A 15,853-nucleotide genomic window follows, 5' to 3' on the forward strand; every position below is an offset into this window, starting at 1 on the left:
TCTTCCTTTCCTGTGCTTGATGACCTTCTCCAAGGATGCGTCCCTCCTGGCCACATGCCCAAAGTATGTGAGATGGAGCGTCAAAATCCTAGCCTCTAAGGAGAATTGTGATTTTACCCTCTCCAAAACAGACTTCTTTGTTTTATTTTCAGTATGTTCATGGTATGCATGGTATGTTCGAGACTCTTCTCCAGCACCACAACTAAAAGATATGGATTCTTCTTGTGTCATCCTTAGTCCTGGTCTCTGATGCATAGCAAATAATTGCAAAGTCCTGGATAAGGCCTATCTTAGTCTCTAGACTGACACCATTACTCTTTAGCATTTTGGAGAGGTCTCTGACATCAGCCTTCCCTAATGCAATTCATCTTTTAATTTCTTGACTGCTGGTGCCAAAAGTATTGACTGTGGAGCCCTGTAAGCTGACATTGGTAACAACTTCAATCTTTTATTCTTCTATCATATTGCCAATTGGCCAAGAGTGAGAATCTTAATCTTAATGTTGAGCTTCAATCTATGTTGAAGACTGCAGTCTTTGACCTTCTGCTGCAAATGCTTCAGGTTCTCCTCAATTTCAGCAAGCAAGTTTGTGTAATTTGCATAATGTAGGTGGTTGATGAGTCTTCCTCGAGTCCTGATGCCAGACTCCTCCTCATAAAGTCCAGCCTCCCAAATGATCTGTTCCACGTACAGATTGAAAAGATATGGAAACAGGATAGATATGGAGACAGGACGCATTCCTGATAAATTCCTTTCCTGATTTTGAACCACCCACCTTTCTCCATTCTAATAACTGCCTCCTGGTGCAAGTATGGTTTTTCATGAGCACAATTAATGTTCTGGGATTCCGTTCTTTTCAAGATTAGCCACAATTTGTGGCTCATTCCTTTGTTTAGTCAATGAAACACAGAAAAACTTTCCTCTGGTGCTCATTGTTTTTCAACCAAGATCCATCTGACTGTGGCAATGATATCCTTAGTGCCTTTTCTAAACCTGGCTTATATTTCTAGTAGTTCTCTGTAAATGTGCTGGTCTGGTCATTTCTGGATAATCTTTAGCACCCATCTCTACACTGGCAAAGGCAGTATCTCTAGACATACAAAATTGTCTTTACAGCTCTGTGGCCAGCAGAAATTCTGCCCTAGGTTAAATAAAAACAGAAACAGTAAAAGTATTTGCACTAACAAAATATATAAAATGTTGAGACTTGTCAAGGGAAAATGAAAGCACAAGTTAATTTTATTAGAATTACAAAGTGAATACCACTATAAATGATATACATTAAACAAAATAGAAATAATTTTATAAAAATTTATGACTCAAATTTAAAATCTTAGGGAAAAATATTCCCAAAACTGATTATAAAAATTAAAAAATGAATTAAAATGTTATTTATATTTAAATAAGTAAACCCAAAATTAAGAAATATACTTAGTTGTAAGGTAGCATTTGAAAAGCAGCATTCCCAGATTGATTGGTTGTTTGCTTTTTCTTTTGAGGAAGTTAGGTTTTGCATAAACATCCAATTATACATATCCTTTATACTAAATGTGGCAGATAATAGAAATGTCTTTTAGATTTTTTTGGTTGTGGTTATTTTAATGTATGTGAATGAGTTTGTGTTTTGAATGTTGAGAAGGTTTGTTTTTGTCTCCAAGGAGAATAATGAAAATTTTCTTTCCACAATCTGGCCAGTTCTTGAAAACAGCCTTAACGCACAGGAGTTTCCCTGTGAAACAATGGCACATGGTTAGAAGTCAGCAGTTTTTTTGCGGGAAAAGGATAAACAGTCTTCTCCCATCCGATTTATTGCTTCGGAAAATCTACTGAAGGGTCAGCAGTGGATTGGTTCAGACTCAACAGTGAAAAACAACAACAAACTTCACAGAGAGGAACTCACAATAATAAACTTGAGCATGACAGTGAGCCTGAGACTAGCACAGGATCGGACAGGGTTCAGGTCTACTATTTTCAGGGTCACTTTGAGTTATAGTCTACTTGACAGCACCTAACAACGATGTAACTTCCGATGATGAAATCTACAGTCTTTATATACTTCCTTTTGTTGTGGACAGTCGAGTTGGAACCGACCCACCTTCCAGTAGGTTTTGAGAGGCACTTAATCACAGTTAGGAGATTACCCATCCTTCTTCCACAGGGAAACTGGTGAACTGGAACCTTGTGCCTTTGGGATTGCAACACAGCTTCTTGCCACTAGGTCACCAGTGTCTCCTAGGTGTTTATGTTTTCTAAAGGATGTTCCCTGGTGGAAATAAGTAGAGCAATGCATGAAGTCTGTTCCAAATAGAACAAAAGGCTTCTTTTTCTACTATATTTGAAAAATTAGTTTGATGAGATAGCATTTTTCCAATTGTTTTAAAAATCTTTTATTGTGTTTAGGTAAAAGTTGACAAAACTATATTCCATTTAAATTTTTAATAGAAATTGTTCCACAACATTGGTTACAATTTTCATAATGTGTCAACATTCCCATCATTTCCATTTTGTTTGTTCTGTTTCTGCTTACCTCGTTTCCCTTCCCCTTTTTGCATTCCCATTGTTGCTTCTGGGTAAATTTTGATTATTTAATTTTATATTGTTGGCTATTTAAGGAATTATGCTGTAATTTATTTCATAATCCATTCATTTTTATTTATATATAACCTCCACACCATGCAATTCTTTCATTTAAATTGTAAAATTCTGTGATGATTAATGTTGGAGAATGAGCAAATATTAGATAACTGCTGAAGAAATCTCTAACTGGGAAAAGAAAATAGCAGTAATTTGTCTGACTCCAAACCGTTAAACCAGAAAATGTCTGCAACAAAAATTCAGAGATGAATCATTATTGACTTCTGACGTTTTGGGTTTGCACAAAGTGTGAAGTCAGCTCAAATGTTATCCCTTGTAGATAGATGTTTTATATGTTTGTATTGACTTTATAGAATTGAGTAGAATCATGTAAAAATATCTATAGGAGAGAAAGAAAATAAAGATAATGGGTAATTTATGGGCTGGATAACCTTTTAAAGAAATATTTGGTCAAAGTTAAATATGAAAGTAAAGTTTAAGTTAAGTATAAGTATGATATAATTTCCCCTCTGTTCTTCTTTTGGTATTAATCTGTGTGTGTGTGTGTGTGTGTGTGTGTGTGTGTGTGTGTGTGTGTGTGCGCGCGCGTGATATACATGTAAATACAGACACATATTTTGCTGCCAAATTTTCAGTTCTTTAATCACAATGTCATATCTGCGGACTGCCGTCAAATTGATCAATTATATTAGGATAAGAGATGCAACTTTATACCAATAATTCATTCTGTTAATCTTCCCATGGGATGGCTAAATGAAATAGATTTTCAGTTATGGAAATGTGAGAAATAAAATGGAAGTCTTTCAAATTAAGCAGAGCCTCAGTGGAGAGATGAGTGTTTATGGAGAAATGGTTGGTTATTTTCCCATTTTACAAAACTTCTCTGTTGCTAAATAGGAGAATTGGAAATCAATAAAAGAAATACAAAGTTTTCCCTTAAGTTTTTTAAGAGAAGTAGGTCAGAGTTCGGTTATTTGTGGTTATATGCCTTTGACTAATTACCACCTCATAGCATACTCCAAGGGGTTTTCAGGAGCTATAAATTTCACAGGAGGAGATTCCACATCTTTCTCCTGCACAGCAACTGGTGGATTCTAAGTGCATGCTGTTGGGTTGGCAACACAACCACTAGGTCACCAGAGCTTCCCGTTAACATATTTACTAATGCCTATATGTGCATCTGTTTACTTAAATCACCTCAGTCAGTTTTACAATTCCTGGTGGGATAGAGAATTACATGATGTAATGCTGGTAGTCCAAACTGATCAGGGTTTTCCAGGGGAAAATAAAAAATTGTCAGACTTTCCTAGGGAAAAATACAGGTAACACTATATGACATATGACAGGCTGGGTTTAGAAGGGGTCGTGGTACTAGGGATATTGTAGCTGATGTTAGATGGATCTTAGCTGAAAGCAGGGAATACCAGAACGTCTGTGTTTCATTGATTATGCAAAGGCATTTGACTGTGTGGATCATAATGAACTGTGGCTGACTCTGAGAAGAATGGGAATCCCAGAACATTTAATCGTGCTAATGTGAAACCTATACTTGGACCAAGAGGCAGTCGTCAGAACAGAGCAGGGCAACACTGCATGGTTCAAAATTGGGAAGAGTGTATGCCAGAGTTGTGTCCTATCTCCATACCTTTTCAACCTGTATGCAGAACAGATTATCCGAGAGGCTGGGCTCTATGAGGAGAAACATAGTGTTAGGATTGGTGGACGATCTATCAACAATCTCCGATATGCAGATGACACAACCCTGCTCGCTGAAACTGAGGAGGACCTCCTGCACATACTGCAGAGGGTCAAAGACTGCAGCCTTCAGTATGGACTGAGACTCAATGTCAAAAAGACAAAGATTCTCACCACTGGACCAATTGGTAGCATCAGGATGGATGGTGAAGAGATTGAGATTGTTCACAGCTTCAGTTTGCTTGGCTCCATGGTCAACACTCTTGGCACCAGCAGCCAGGAAATAAAAAAACATTGCAACGGGAAAGTCTGTGGTTAGGGACCTCTCTAAAGTACTCAAGAGCAACGGTGTCTCTCTGGAGACTAAGGTGCACCTGATACAGGCCATGGTCTTTGCAATGACTTGTTATGCATCAGAGAGTTGTACAATGACTAGGGAGGATAGAAGGAGAATTGATGCCTTTGAGCTGTGGTGCTGGAGAAGAGTATTGAATGTACCATGAACTGCCAAGAAAACAAACAGATTCATCTGAGAGAGGGTTAAACCAGGCTAATCCTTGGAGGCAAGGATTCTGGGGCTTCGTCTGACATACTTTGAACATGTTGTAAGGAAAGACAGGTCCTTGGAGAGGGACATCATGCTTGGTAGGGTAGAGGGACAGCACAGGAGGGGAAGACCCCCTATGAGGTAGATTGATTCAGTGACTTGTGTAATAGGGATGGATGTGTCAAAGACAATGCGATTGGCACAGTATAGAGCAAGGTTTAGGGCTGTTGTGCATAGGGTCACTATGAGTCGCAAACGACTCGATGGCACATAACAAAAACAACAACTATATAGTAGAAATTTTTAGCTCTCAGATTGTCAGTACCCATATTAATGATAATGTAAATATTATCACCATCCATTCTCTTGGGGGTATTTGGTGGTAAGTTTAGTCAATTAAGTAAGAAGTGTAAATCGTTTCTTACTAAAATGGACAACCCTAAGTTAAATCTTATTGTTTTTTACTTTACTAAGACTGTAAATCGCCTACAAATAATTTAGAGTATTCATCCATATAACATATTTATTTTTATCTATTATGTTCCAGATTTTGTATTTGGCCCTGGGGAAATAATTATTAATGAGGTGTTTCTTTAATTCTCAAATGGAGAACGATCTTATGAGAAGATGGTTATGCAATAGATAAATTAAAAACAAATTACAATAATATCAAGCTTCACTTAACCAATCTAGAAAATCAGGACATATGTCCTGGAGGAAAAATGTAAGGTCAAGCATGAAAACTTAGTTTGGAATATAACAAATTCTCCCTTGTACTACTTTACCTTTCAAATTAGTTTAATAAGAATTCTTTTTGTTTTTAATTGTTTAACAGATTTATAGAGATATAATTCATGTTATCATAAAACTCACCTATTTAAAATGTACAGTTCAGTGGTTTGCAAAATCAAGATAGTCTGCTACAGTGGCCCAAAGCCACCAAAAGGCACACAGCTGAAGGTCAGAGGGAAACCATCTCACAAGCATTCTAGAGGATAATCTGCGCTAACTGAAGAATTGTATCCTGGGTATTTCTGACCTGAACTATACTTTGCTATTTATTTAACAAACCTCATAATTCTCAGTATGTTCTATGCATTTTGCAAGGCCATTGAAACAGATTATCAAAACAAACACCAGTAGACCTGCAAACCTTTCTTTAGCTTTTCATAATAGTGGGTTTATGCAGTATTTGTTCTTTTGTGACTGAATTACTTTACTTAGTATGTCTTCTAGATTCATCCATATCGTGCAGTGTTCTCTGAATTCTTCATTAATCTTCAATGTTGTGTCACTGCAGTATGATTACCAAAGAGAGGAAAGGAAAAGGTATAGAAAGTTAATTAACAGTTAAAAAAAAAACATAACCACCTGGAAGAGATCCATGTTCCCATTTTTTTTAAGTGATCTAACAGAAAACAATAATTATAAAAAGTATCATTAATATCAAATGTAAGTAAGATATTGCTAAAGATTATTCTAAAGTTGCAGAAACAGTACATGCAAAGGAATTTGCAGAAATTCAAGCTGATTTAGAAGAGAATGGAAAGAGGGGTATCATTGGTGATATATGATGAGTTTTGGTGGAAAGCACACAAGACCAAAAAGATATTTAGGATTTTATTGATTATACAAAAGCATTTGACTGTGGATATTAACACATTATAGCTATTGTGGGCAAGAATGGCAATCTGAGAATGCTTAATTGTGTACAAGCAAAACCTATACACAGATCAAAATGCAGTGTTTTAACTGAACAAGGGGATATTGCAAAATATTTGAAATCAAGAAAGGTGTGTGTTAGGCTTATACACTTTCTTCATAACTATACAGTCTGTACGCTGAGTGAATAATTTGAAAATTTGGATTTGTGAAAAAGAATATGGCATAAGAATTGGAGGGAGATCTTCAATATGGATTACAAGTATATCAAGAAGATGAAAACAAAACAAAAACAAAAAAATCATCACTGGACCAATAGGCAACATCAAGACCGATAGAGAAAAGATTAAAGTTGTCAATGACTTCATTTTACTTAGATCCAAAATCCACATGCATGGTAACAGCAGTCAAGAAATCAAATTATATGCTTCATTGGGGAAATCTGCTATCAATTATCTCTTTAAGGTGCTAAAAAGAAAAGAAGTCAGTTTATAGCCTAAGGCGCACCTGTTCAAGCCATGGTACTTTCAATTGTTTCATATATGCATCTCATCATTGGACAATGAACAAGGAAGACTATTGAAGAAGTGATGCCATTGGATTGTGATACGGTGAGGAATATAGAATATACCATGAATTGCCAAAAGAACAAAACATGTTTGTCTCTGTAACCAGAGTGCAACCAGAGTGCTCATTAGAGGCAAAAATGGTGAAACTTCATCTCTCATACTTTGGGTGTGTTGTCAGAAGAGGCCAGTCCTTAGAAAAAGACAATATGCTGGGAAAGGATGAGGATCATCAAAAAGAGGAAAATGCTCTGAGAGATGAATTGACATAGTGACTACAACAGTGTACATGACAGAGATCATGCAGATGGTACAGGTGAGGGCAAGGTTCTGCTATCTTGTTTCTAGGGTCACTATAAGTCTCAGCTGACTGGGTAACACTTAGCAACAATTATTTGGATAGATGAAGAGGAAAACAATATATAGTGAATAGATTATCACACATTGTATTAATGTTAGGCAATAAAATTTGTAAAGGATTGAGAAAAAATATCCTTTAAAATGTTTTCTCAAGTGATAATAATAATAATAACAATAAGAAATAACTTTTCAAAACCCAAAAATATCAAACACATCCCAAATTAGCTACAAGAAATGATTGATGTCGGGAAAAAATGAAGGAGCCTGAGGGCATGTCTAATCTCATTGAAATTTACATTGTGCTGTTGACATTCTTTATAAAAAATACTATTTTCATATTTTTCAGTATACTTTTTGTACAATGAATTTATTATTGTTGTGATTTTGGTGAAAGTTAACAGAAAAAAATAGATGTTTGTTTATTTATTGATATACTTTTTCCTCTCTTCCCTCCCCTTAATTCACTTTGTAATGCATGTCTTGTTAATTTTCAGTTATAATACATGCAGAGTATAATCATTTATTCACTTCAGATAGTCCCTCTCTTCTCCCATTCCTGTGTAGTTTTCTTTATCTATACACTGTTTAACTGCTAACTTTTCCCCCTGTGTAGATTCTATTTTTGTAATAGTGGTCCTATGCAGTATTTGTCCTTTTTTGACTGAGATATTTCACTAAGCAAACTATCTTCCAGATTCATTCATGTTGTGTAATATTTTACAAACGCCCTGTTTTTCAGTGCTGTGTAATATTCTGTTGAGTGGATGTACTACAGTTTTTCTATTCATTTGTTTGTCGATGGGCACGTGGTCTGCTTCCATCCATTCACTATTGTGAATAATGCTGCAATAAAAATGCTTGTGCATACATCTGTCTATGTCACGGGTCTGTTTTCATTAGGGTATATTCCCACTAGTGGGATAGTTGAATAAAATGGTATTTTTATTTCAAACTTTTGGTGAAAGTACCAGACTGCTTTCCATAGTGATTGTACCATTTTACATCACCAATGGCAGTGAACGAGAATTCAAATCTTTTTACCACCTCTGCAGCATTTGCTGTTTGCTGCCCTTTTGAACTTTGCTACTGTTGTTGGTATGAGATGATATCTTTTCGTTGTTTGATTTGCATTTTTCTAATAGTTAGGAATTTTTTAGCATTCCTTCATATGTTTGTTAGCAATCTGAATTCTTTGGTGATTTGTCAATTCACATCTTGTATCTATTTTGTGATTGGATTATTTACCTTTCTCTTGTTGAGGTGCTAGAGTATTCTATAAATTTAAATATGGTGCTTAAATATTCTAAGATTTTTAGATATCTCTTCTCAGATATAGCATTGCTACATATTTTTCCCAGTCTTAGAGCTTCCTTTTTATCATATTGGAGAAGCTTTTTGATGTGAGGGTTTTGATTTTTAGAAAGTCCAATTGATCTATTTTATAATTTCCTGGTTGTAGGTTTTCACTATGCTTCAAAGTCTATTCATACCATAGATTAAGGCTTTTAGAATTTTTCCTAGTTTTTTTCTCTGATGAACTTTATAATTTTTGGTTTTACTCCTAGGTTCCTGATCCACCTTGAGTCACTTTTGTATATGGTATGAGGTGTGGGTCGTTTTCTGCAGATGATTTTCCAATTTTCCCAGCAGCATTTGTTAAGAGGCTTTTGTTTGCCCACTTAGCTGATAATTGTCTCCCTGTCAAAGATTACTTGACAATTATAAGTTGATTTCTGGGTTCTCAATTCTATTCCATTGATCTAAGTGTCTGTCACTGTACCTGTTCCATGCTATCTTGCTTACTATTGCTGTACAGCAGGATTTGAAATCAGGGACTGTGAGGCCTTCTACCTTGTTTTTCTTTTTCAGTAGTGCTTTGCTAATTTGAGAGGTCTTATTGCATTACAGACAAAATTAGAAATTACCTTTTCTATCTTCTTGAGGAAAGGAACTGGTATTTGTTTTAAAGTTGTGTTAAACTTTTACATTGTTTCTAACAGAATTGTCATTTTATGAAATTAATTATTCCTGTCTATGAACAAGTGTCCTTTTCCAAAGAAAGGTAATCCAACAGAACTTGGATATTATTGAACAACATGATTAATATCATACACAAGCAAAATACGTTGAACATCATACAAAAACTGTCAGAACAGTGCATAGATAGGGAACTGCAAGAAGTCCAAGCAGGATTTAGAAGAACTCATGGATATCATTGCTTATTTCATAGATCCTGGCTGAAAGTAAAGAATATCAGAAGGCTGTATATGTATGCATTATGACTGTGTTGATCATAACAATTTATGGCTAACATTGAGTAGAATGGGAATCCCAAAGTACTTAATTGTATTCATAAAAAACTTATACCAAGAGGCTCATGTATGGACAGAGCAAAGGAACACTGTTGTTGTTGTTATGTGCCATCGAGTTGCATGTGAACCATAGCAACCCTATGTACAACAACCCTAAACTCTCCTCTGTCCTGTGCCAATCGCACTGTCTCCGATACACCCATCCTGATAACCCCAATCACTGAATCAATCCACCTCATAGAGGGCCTTCTCCTCCTGCCCTGTCCCTCTACCCTCCCCAGCACGATGTCCCTCTCCAAGGACTGGTCCCTCCTTACATGTCCAAAGTATGTCAGATGAAGCCTCAGAATTCTTGCCTCCAAGGAACAGCCTGGTTTAACCCTCACCAGGATGAATCTGTACTCCAGCACCACAACTCAAAGGCATCAATTCTCCTTCTATCCTCCCTAGTCATTGTCCCACTCTGACACATACCAAATGATTGCAAAGACGATGGCCTATATCGGATGCACCTTAGTCTCCGGAGAAACATCATTGCTCTTCAGTACTTTGGAGAGGTCCCTAACAGTCCCTAACAGACTTTCTCATCTCAATATGTCTTTTAAAGGAACACTACAATGTTTAAAAGTAAGAAAGGGATAAAAAAGGAGTGCATCAAGATTTTATCTCCAAACCTATTTAATCTTTTTCCTGAGTAAATCTGAACTCTATGAAGAATTTGGCATCAGAACTGGTAGAAGATTTATAAATAACTCTGTTATGCAGGTAATACAACCTTGCTTGCTGAAAGCAAGGAAGATTTGAAGCACTTGCTGCAGAAGATCAAAGAGTATAACCTTCAATAGGGATTGCTTCTCAACATCAAGAAAACAGACTTCTTACCACTGGACCTATGGACAACATCATGATAGTTGGAAAAGAGATAGAAGTTGTCAATAATTTCATCTCCCTTGTATCCACAGTTAACACCATTGATACCACCAGTCAGGAAATCAGGACACTTATTGCGATAAGAAAGTCTGTAGTCAGGGATCTCTTCAAATTATTGAGAAACAATGATGTCAGTTTGAGGATTAACGTGCATCTGCTTCAGGCAGGTTGTGGTCTTCCCAATCACTTGAAATGCATCTAGGAGCTGGACAATTAATAAAGATCATGGAAGAAGAATTGACGCTTTAAAGCTGTAGTGTTGAAAAATACTGACCATCCCACGGGCTGTCAAAAGAACAAACACATATATCTTGGAGAAAGTTCAGCCAGAGTACTCCTTAGAGGCAAAGCCATGTTGCTAGGAGAAGCTATTTCTTGGAGAGGGGCATCAAGCATGATAAGGTTGTAGAAATAGAGGAAGACTCTCAGCCAAATGGAGTGGCATAGTGACTACTGCAATGGGCTAAAGTGTTTTTAGAACGTGTAAAGATGGCATAGGCATCAGATGGCATGGTTCAGATCTGTTGTTCATAGGGTTGCTATGGGTCACAAACCTAAGTAACAACATCTATCATGGTATATTCTTTCTTTACTGTAAGTCTCTTTGTTTCTTCCAGTAATGTTCTGTAACTTTTTTCTTGTATAGGTATTTTGTGTCTCGTACTGTATTTGTTCCAAAATATTTTTCTTGTGGCTAACTATTGTAATTTATGTCATTTTTTAAAAATTTCCTTTTCTATGTCATCTTTTTGGAAGCAAGAGCGACATCCACTTCCAAAATGGCTTGCCTTTGGAAACTCTATGTACGAACAGTGCTCAGGCTGTTCATTCATAGGGTCGTTATGAGTCGTCTATGACTCGACAGCATTAAACAACAAAAACAACATGTCATCTTTATTACTATAGAGAAATCCAACTGAATTGTGTGTGTGTTGATATTGCTTTTGAATTGTGTCTTGAATCCTCCTATTTTGGTAAATTAGTCAACTATATTCAGTATTTTCTGCTGAATCTTTGGGGTATTCTATGTATCCTGTCAATTATTGGCATACAAAGATAGTTTTACCACCTCTTTGCCAATTTGGGTGCCTTTTATTTCCTTCTCTTGCCTTATTGACCTAGTAACTACTTTCAATACAATATTGAAGTAGTGATAGTGGCCTTCCTTGCCCATTTCCTGTTCTTAAGGGGAGTATCTTTAAACTCTCTCCATTGAGAACAATGTTAGCATTCAGTTTTTCAAATATGCTTTTTGGTATGTTGATCAAATTCCCCTCTAATCCTATGTTGCTGAGTGAGTTATTCAGGAAAGGATATTGGATTTTTTAAAAAGCCTTTTCTGCATAAGTTGCTATGATCATGTGGTTCTTGTCTTTTGTTAATGTGGTGAATTTTGTAAATTGTTTTTTCTTATCATCCTTGCTTACCTGTTACGAATACAAGTTGGTCATGATGATTTTTAATATAAATACTATTGGATTTTATTGGCTAGAATTTTGTGGAAGATTTTCGTGTTTATGCCCATGAGAGTCTATAGTTTTCTCTTGGTGACATCTTTACCTGACTTTTGTATCAAGAATGTGTTCAGTGTGTTTTCAGAGGCAGCTAATCGCACAGAAAATTGTCCATCCTTCTTCTGTGGAGCAGTTGGTGACCTCGAACTGAGTGGCTTCAGGATTGCAGAGCAATTTCTTGCCACTAGGCTCCCAGAACTCTCTATACACAAGATAGGTTAGTCTAAAAATGATTTAATCTTTGATATGGAAAACAATTGCAGTAGTAACATGTATTGTTCAACTGGGAAATAACAATGTAGGTTAAACTAAGCTTTGCTGTTTGCATAAGAGAAATGAATTTATCTACTTGACAGAATAGAAAAAAGACTGTGCTGTGAAGAGAAGAAACCTCTTTCATTGCCAGTATGAAAGACTCAGAATCAACAGTTATGCAGCCAACTGGCTCTAGTAATTTGAATAAATTCCTTAAGCGAGTTCGATGATGTTTTTACCTGGAATAATAATACTCTTTTGGAGAGATGTGAATGACTTAATGCATTAACATATGCAAAGCACATTCAGCAGAGTGCTATGCCTAAAAGTTAATAAAAAGAAGTATGTTAAGCAGTATGTGAAAGCACAGATTTTCCTCATAAAGGCTGTTGAAGATTTTTTTAGAAACTACAGAATTTGCATTGAACTTATCTGAAATAGTGCCTTAGAAGACATTTATCATGCAAAAATAGTTTACCTTCGAACAAAAGAGTGCATCATCTTATCTATTTATGAATTTTCCATTATAGATAAGGTAACTTAACTGTCTTGTATAACACAGTAGAAAGAAAGAGATAAGAAGGAAGATTTGTTGGTATCTAATACAGTACTCTAGGGAAGTGACAGTGATGGTTTGAACAGGATGTTTAAGTGGAAATATAAAAGAATATGCTTTAGAAAAAGTAGTTGTGAAATGTAATTCTGGACAATTTTATATCTGGCTGATACTGGAATAGAAAGAACATCTGGAATGAAATCAACAAGCATATCTAAATAATTATTGCAGAATATCATATACATTATGAAATATAGAATATTGTAAAGCATTAACTCTGAAAAGTTCATCATCCTTTATTTCTTGTATTGTTTTCTAGATCTGTTTTTAGGTTTTCTATTAATTTATAGTAAGATAACTTATCACTCTCTCGAGTATTTACACTTAGTTAGAGAAAAAGTCAATAAAATAAAAACAAGTGTAGTAACAACAATTCTGGTGGCACAGTATTTAAACACACAACTGCTAATCAGAATATTATAGGTTTGAACCCAGCCAACGGCTCCACTAGAAAAAATTCTATCTGTCTGATTCCATGTATGTTATCATGTGTTATTTATTACCTGTGACTCATAGAAACCCTATGCACAAGAGCTTTGATGCCTGCTCTGTCCTGAACCAGTCTCACTGACTCCAAAATACTTACCTCTTATTGCCTTAGTTACTGTATCAGTCCATTTCATCCTCTCCTGCGCTGTCCCTCTACCCTTCTGAACATGATGTCCTTCTCTAAGAAGAGATCCTTCCTGGCCACCAGCCTAAAGTATGTGAGATAGAAATTCAAAATCCTAGCCTCCAAGAAGGAACTTGGTTTTTCTTTCCCCAAGACAGACCTATTTATTTTCTTGGCAGTCCATGGTATTTTCAAGACTCTTCTCCAGAAAGTATCACAGCTCAAAGGTGTCAATTCGTCTTCTGTCATCCATGGTAAATGCCCAGCTCTCTGTTTTATAGAAAGTAATTGCAAAGACCATGGCCTGGATCAGGCACACCTTAGTCTCTAGACTGGCATTGTCACCTCTCAGTACTCTGGACATATCCCTGGCAGCAGATTTACTAAATGCAATTTGTCTTTTGATGTCTTGACTGTTAGTGCCAAGAGTGTTGAGGCTGGGCTTTATGAGGAGGCATGTGGCATCAGGATTGGAGGAAGACTCACCTTCGTTATGCACATGACACAATCTTGCTTGCTGAAAGTGAAGAGGACCTGGAGCACTGGCTGCAGAAGATTGAAGACTGCAGTCTTCTTAATGGATTGAAGCTGAACATCAAGAAGACAAAGATTCTAACCACTGGGCAAATTGGCAGCACCAGGATGGATGGAGAAGAGATTATGGTTGATAACTTACAAGTTTCTCAGCTTCATAATGATTACAGTCTTATAAATAATGTGAGACAGTTCTGAGCCAAACAATTTAAAGGCAATGGAATCAAGTGCAATAACTAAATGACTGGAAAAGATTAGATACTATAGTTGTCATTGTTGTTGTTATGTGCCATGGAGTTGCTTGCGACTCATAGCGACCCTATATACAATAGACCTAAAACCTGTTCTATCCTGTGCCAATCTCACTGTCTCTGCCACACCCACTCACATTACCCCAATAACTGAATTTATCCATCTCATTGAGGGTCTTCGTCTCCTGCGCTGTCCCTCCACTCTCCCAAACATGATGTCCTTGTTCAAGGACTGATCACTCCTTGCAACATGTCCAAAGTATGTCAAAATCCTTGCCTCCAAGGAATAGCCCAGTTTCACCCTCTCCAGGACAAACCTGTTTGTTCTACTAGCAGTCCATACTATATTCACCACACTTTTCCAGCACCACAGCTCAAAGGCTTCAATTCTCCTATCATGCCTAGTCATTGTCCAGCTCTCTGATACATAGCATACAATTGTGAATACTATAGCTAGGATCAGATGCCCCTTAGTCTCCAGTCTGACGTCGTAGCTCTTCAGTACTTTGGAGAGGTCCCTAACAGCTGACTTTCTCAATGCAATTCATCTCTTGATTTCCTAGCTGCTGATCCTAACAGTGTTGACTGTGGAGACAAACAAACTAAAACTGTTAAATATCTCAATCTCTTTGACATACATAATGATGCTGCCAATTGGCCCAGTGGTGAGAATTTTTGTTTCCTTGATGTTGAGCTTCAATCCATATTGTAAGCTGTAGTCCTTGACCACCTTCAACAAGCTCTCCAGGTCTCAAATAAAAGCAGAGTAAGAGGGGCAAGAAATGTAGTATGTCTGAGGGTCATAGAGAGGGATCTATATTAATTATAAAAGTCAGGATGAAAACCCTACAATCAGGAGAGGATAAAATAGATGAATAGGACCTTCTAAGAATAAAATCACTGTGCACATCCAAAAACTTTTCCAACAGGATAATAAGGGAAGGCACAGACTAGGAAAAAGTATTTGGTAAAGACCTATCTGATAAGAGGCTTACACCTAGAATTTATAAAATACTTGAGCATTACAACAAGATAAGCCACTCAATTGAAAAATGAGCACAGGATATGAAGAGACACTTCACCAAAGAAGCCATTCAGATGGCGAACAAACATATAAAGAAATGTTCAAAATCCCTAGCTCTAAGAGAGATGCAAATCAAAACAACTATGAGATATCATCTCAACCCATAAGAATAGCAAAATTTCACAAAACAGCAAACAACAAATGCTGGAGAGGTAGTCGAGAAACTGGATCCCTTATTCACTGTTGGTGGGAGTGTAACATGGTGCAACCACTATGGAAAGCAGTATGGCGTTTCCTGAAAAAGTTGGAAATAGAAATACCATTTTACCCAGCAATTCCACTACTGGAAATATGTTGTTGTTGTTATGTGCCGTCGAGT

The 15,853-nt window shown here is 36.6% G+C and overlaps 1 pseudogene; it reads left to right on the top strand.

The window, feature by feature from the left end:
• The window catches only part of LOC102854737, a 133,499-nt pseudogene that overhangs the window by 13,449 nt on the left and 104,197 nt on the right, over positions 1-15,853 (top strand).

This window comes from Elephantulus edwardii, unplaced genomic scaffold, assembly GCF_000299155.1.
Source record: "Elephantulus edwardii isolate Elephantulus edwardi_28Jun2011 unplaced genomic scaffold, EleEdw1.0 scaffold00163, whole genome shotgun sequence".
In the NCBI taxonomy this organism is placed as follows: Eukaryota; Metazoa; Chordata; class Mammalia; order Macroscelidea; family Macroscelididae; genus Elephantulus; species Elephantulus edwardii.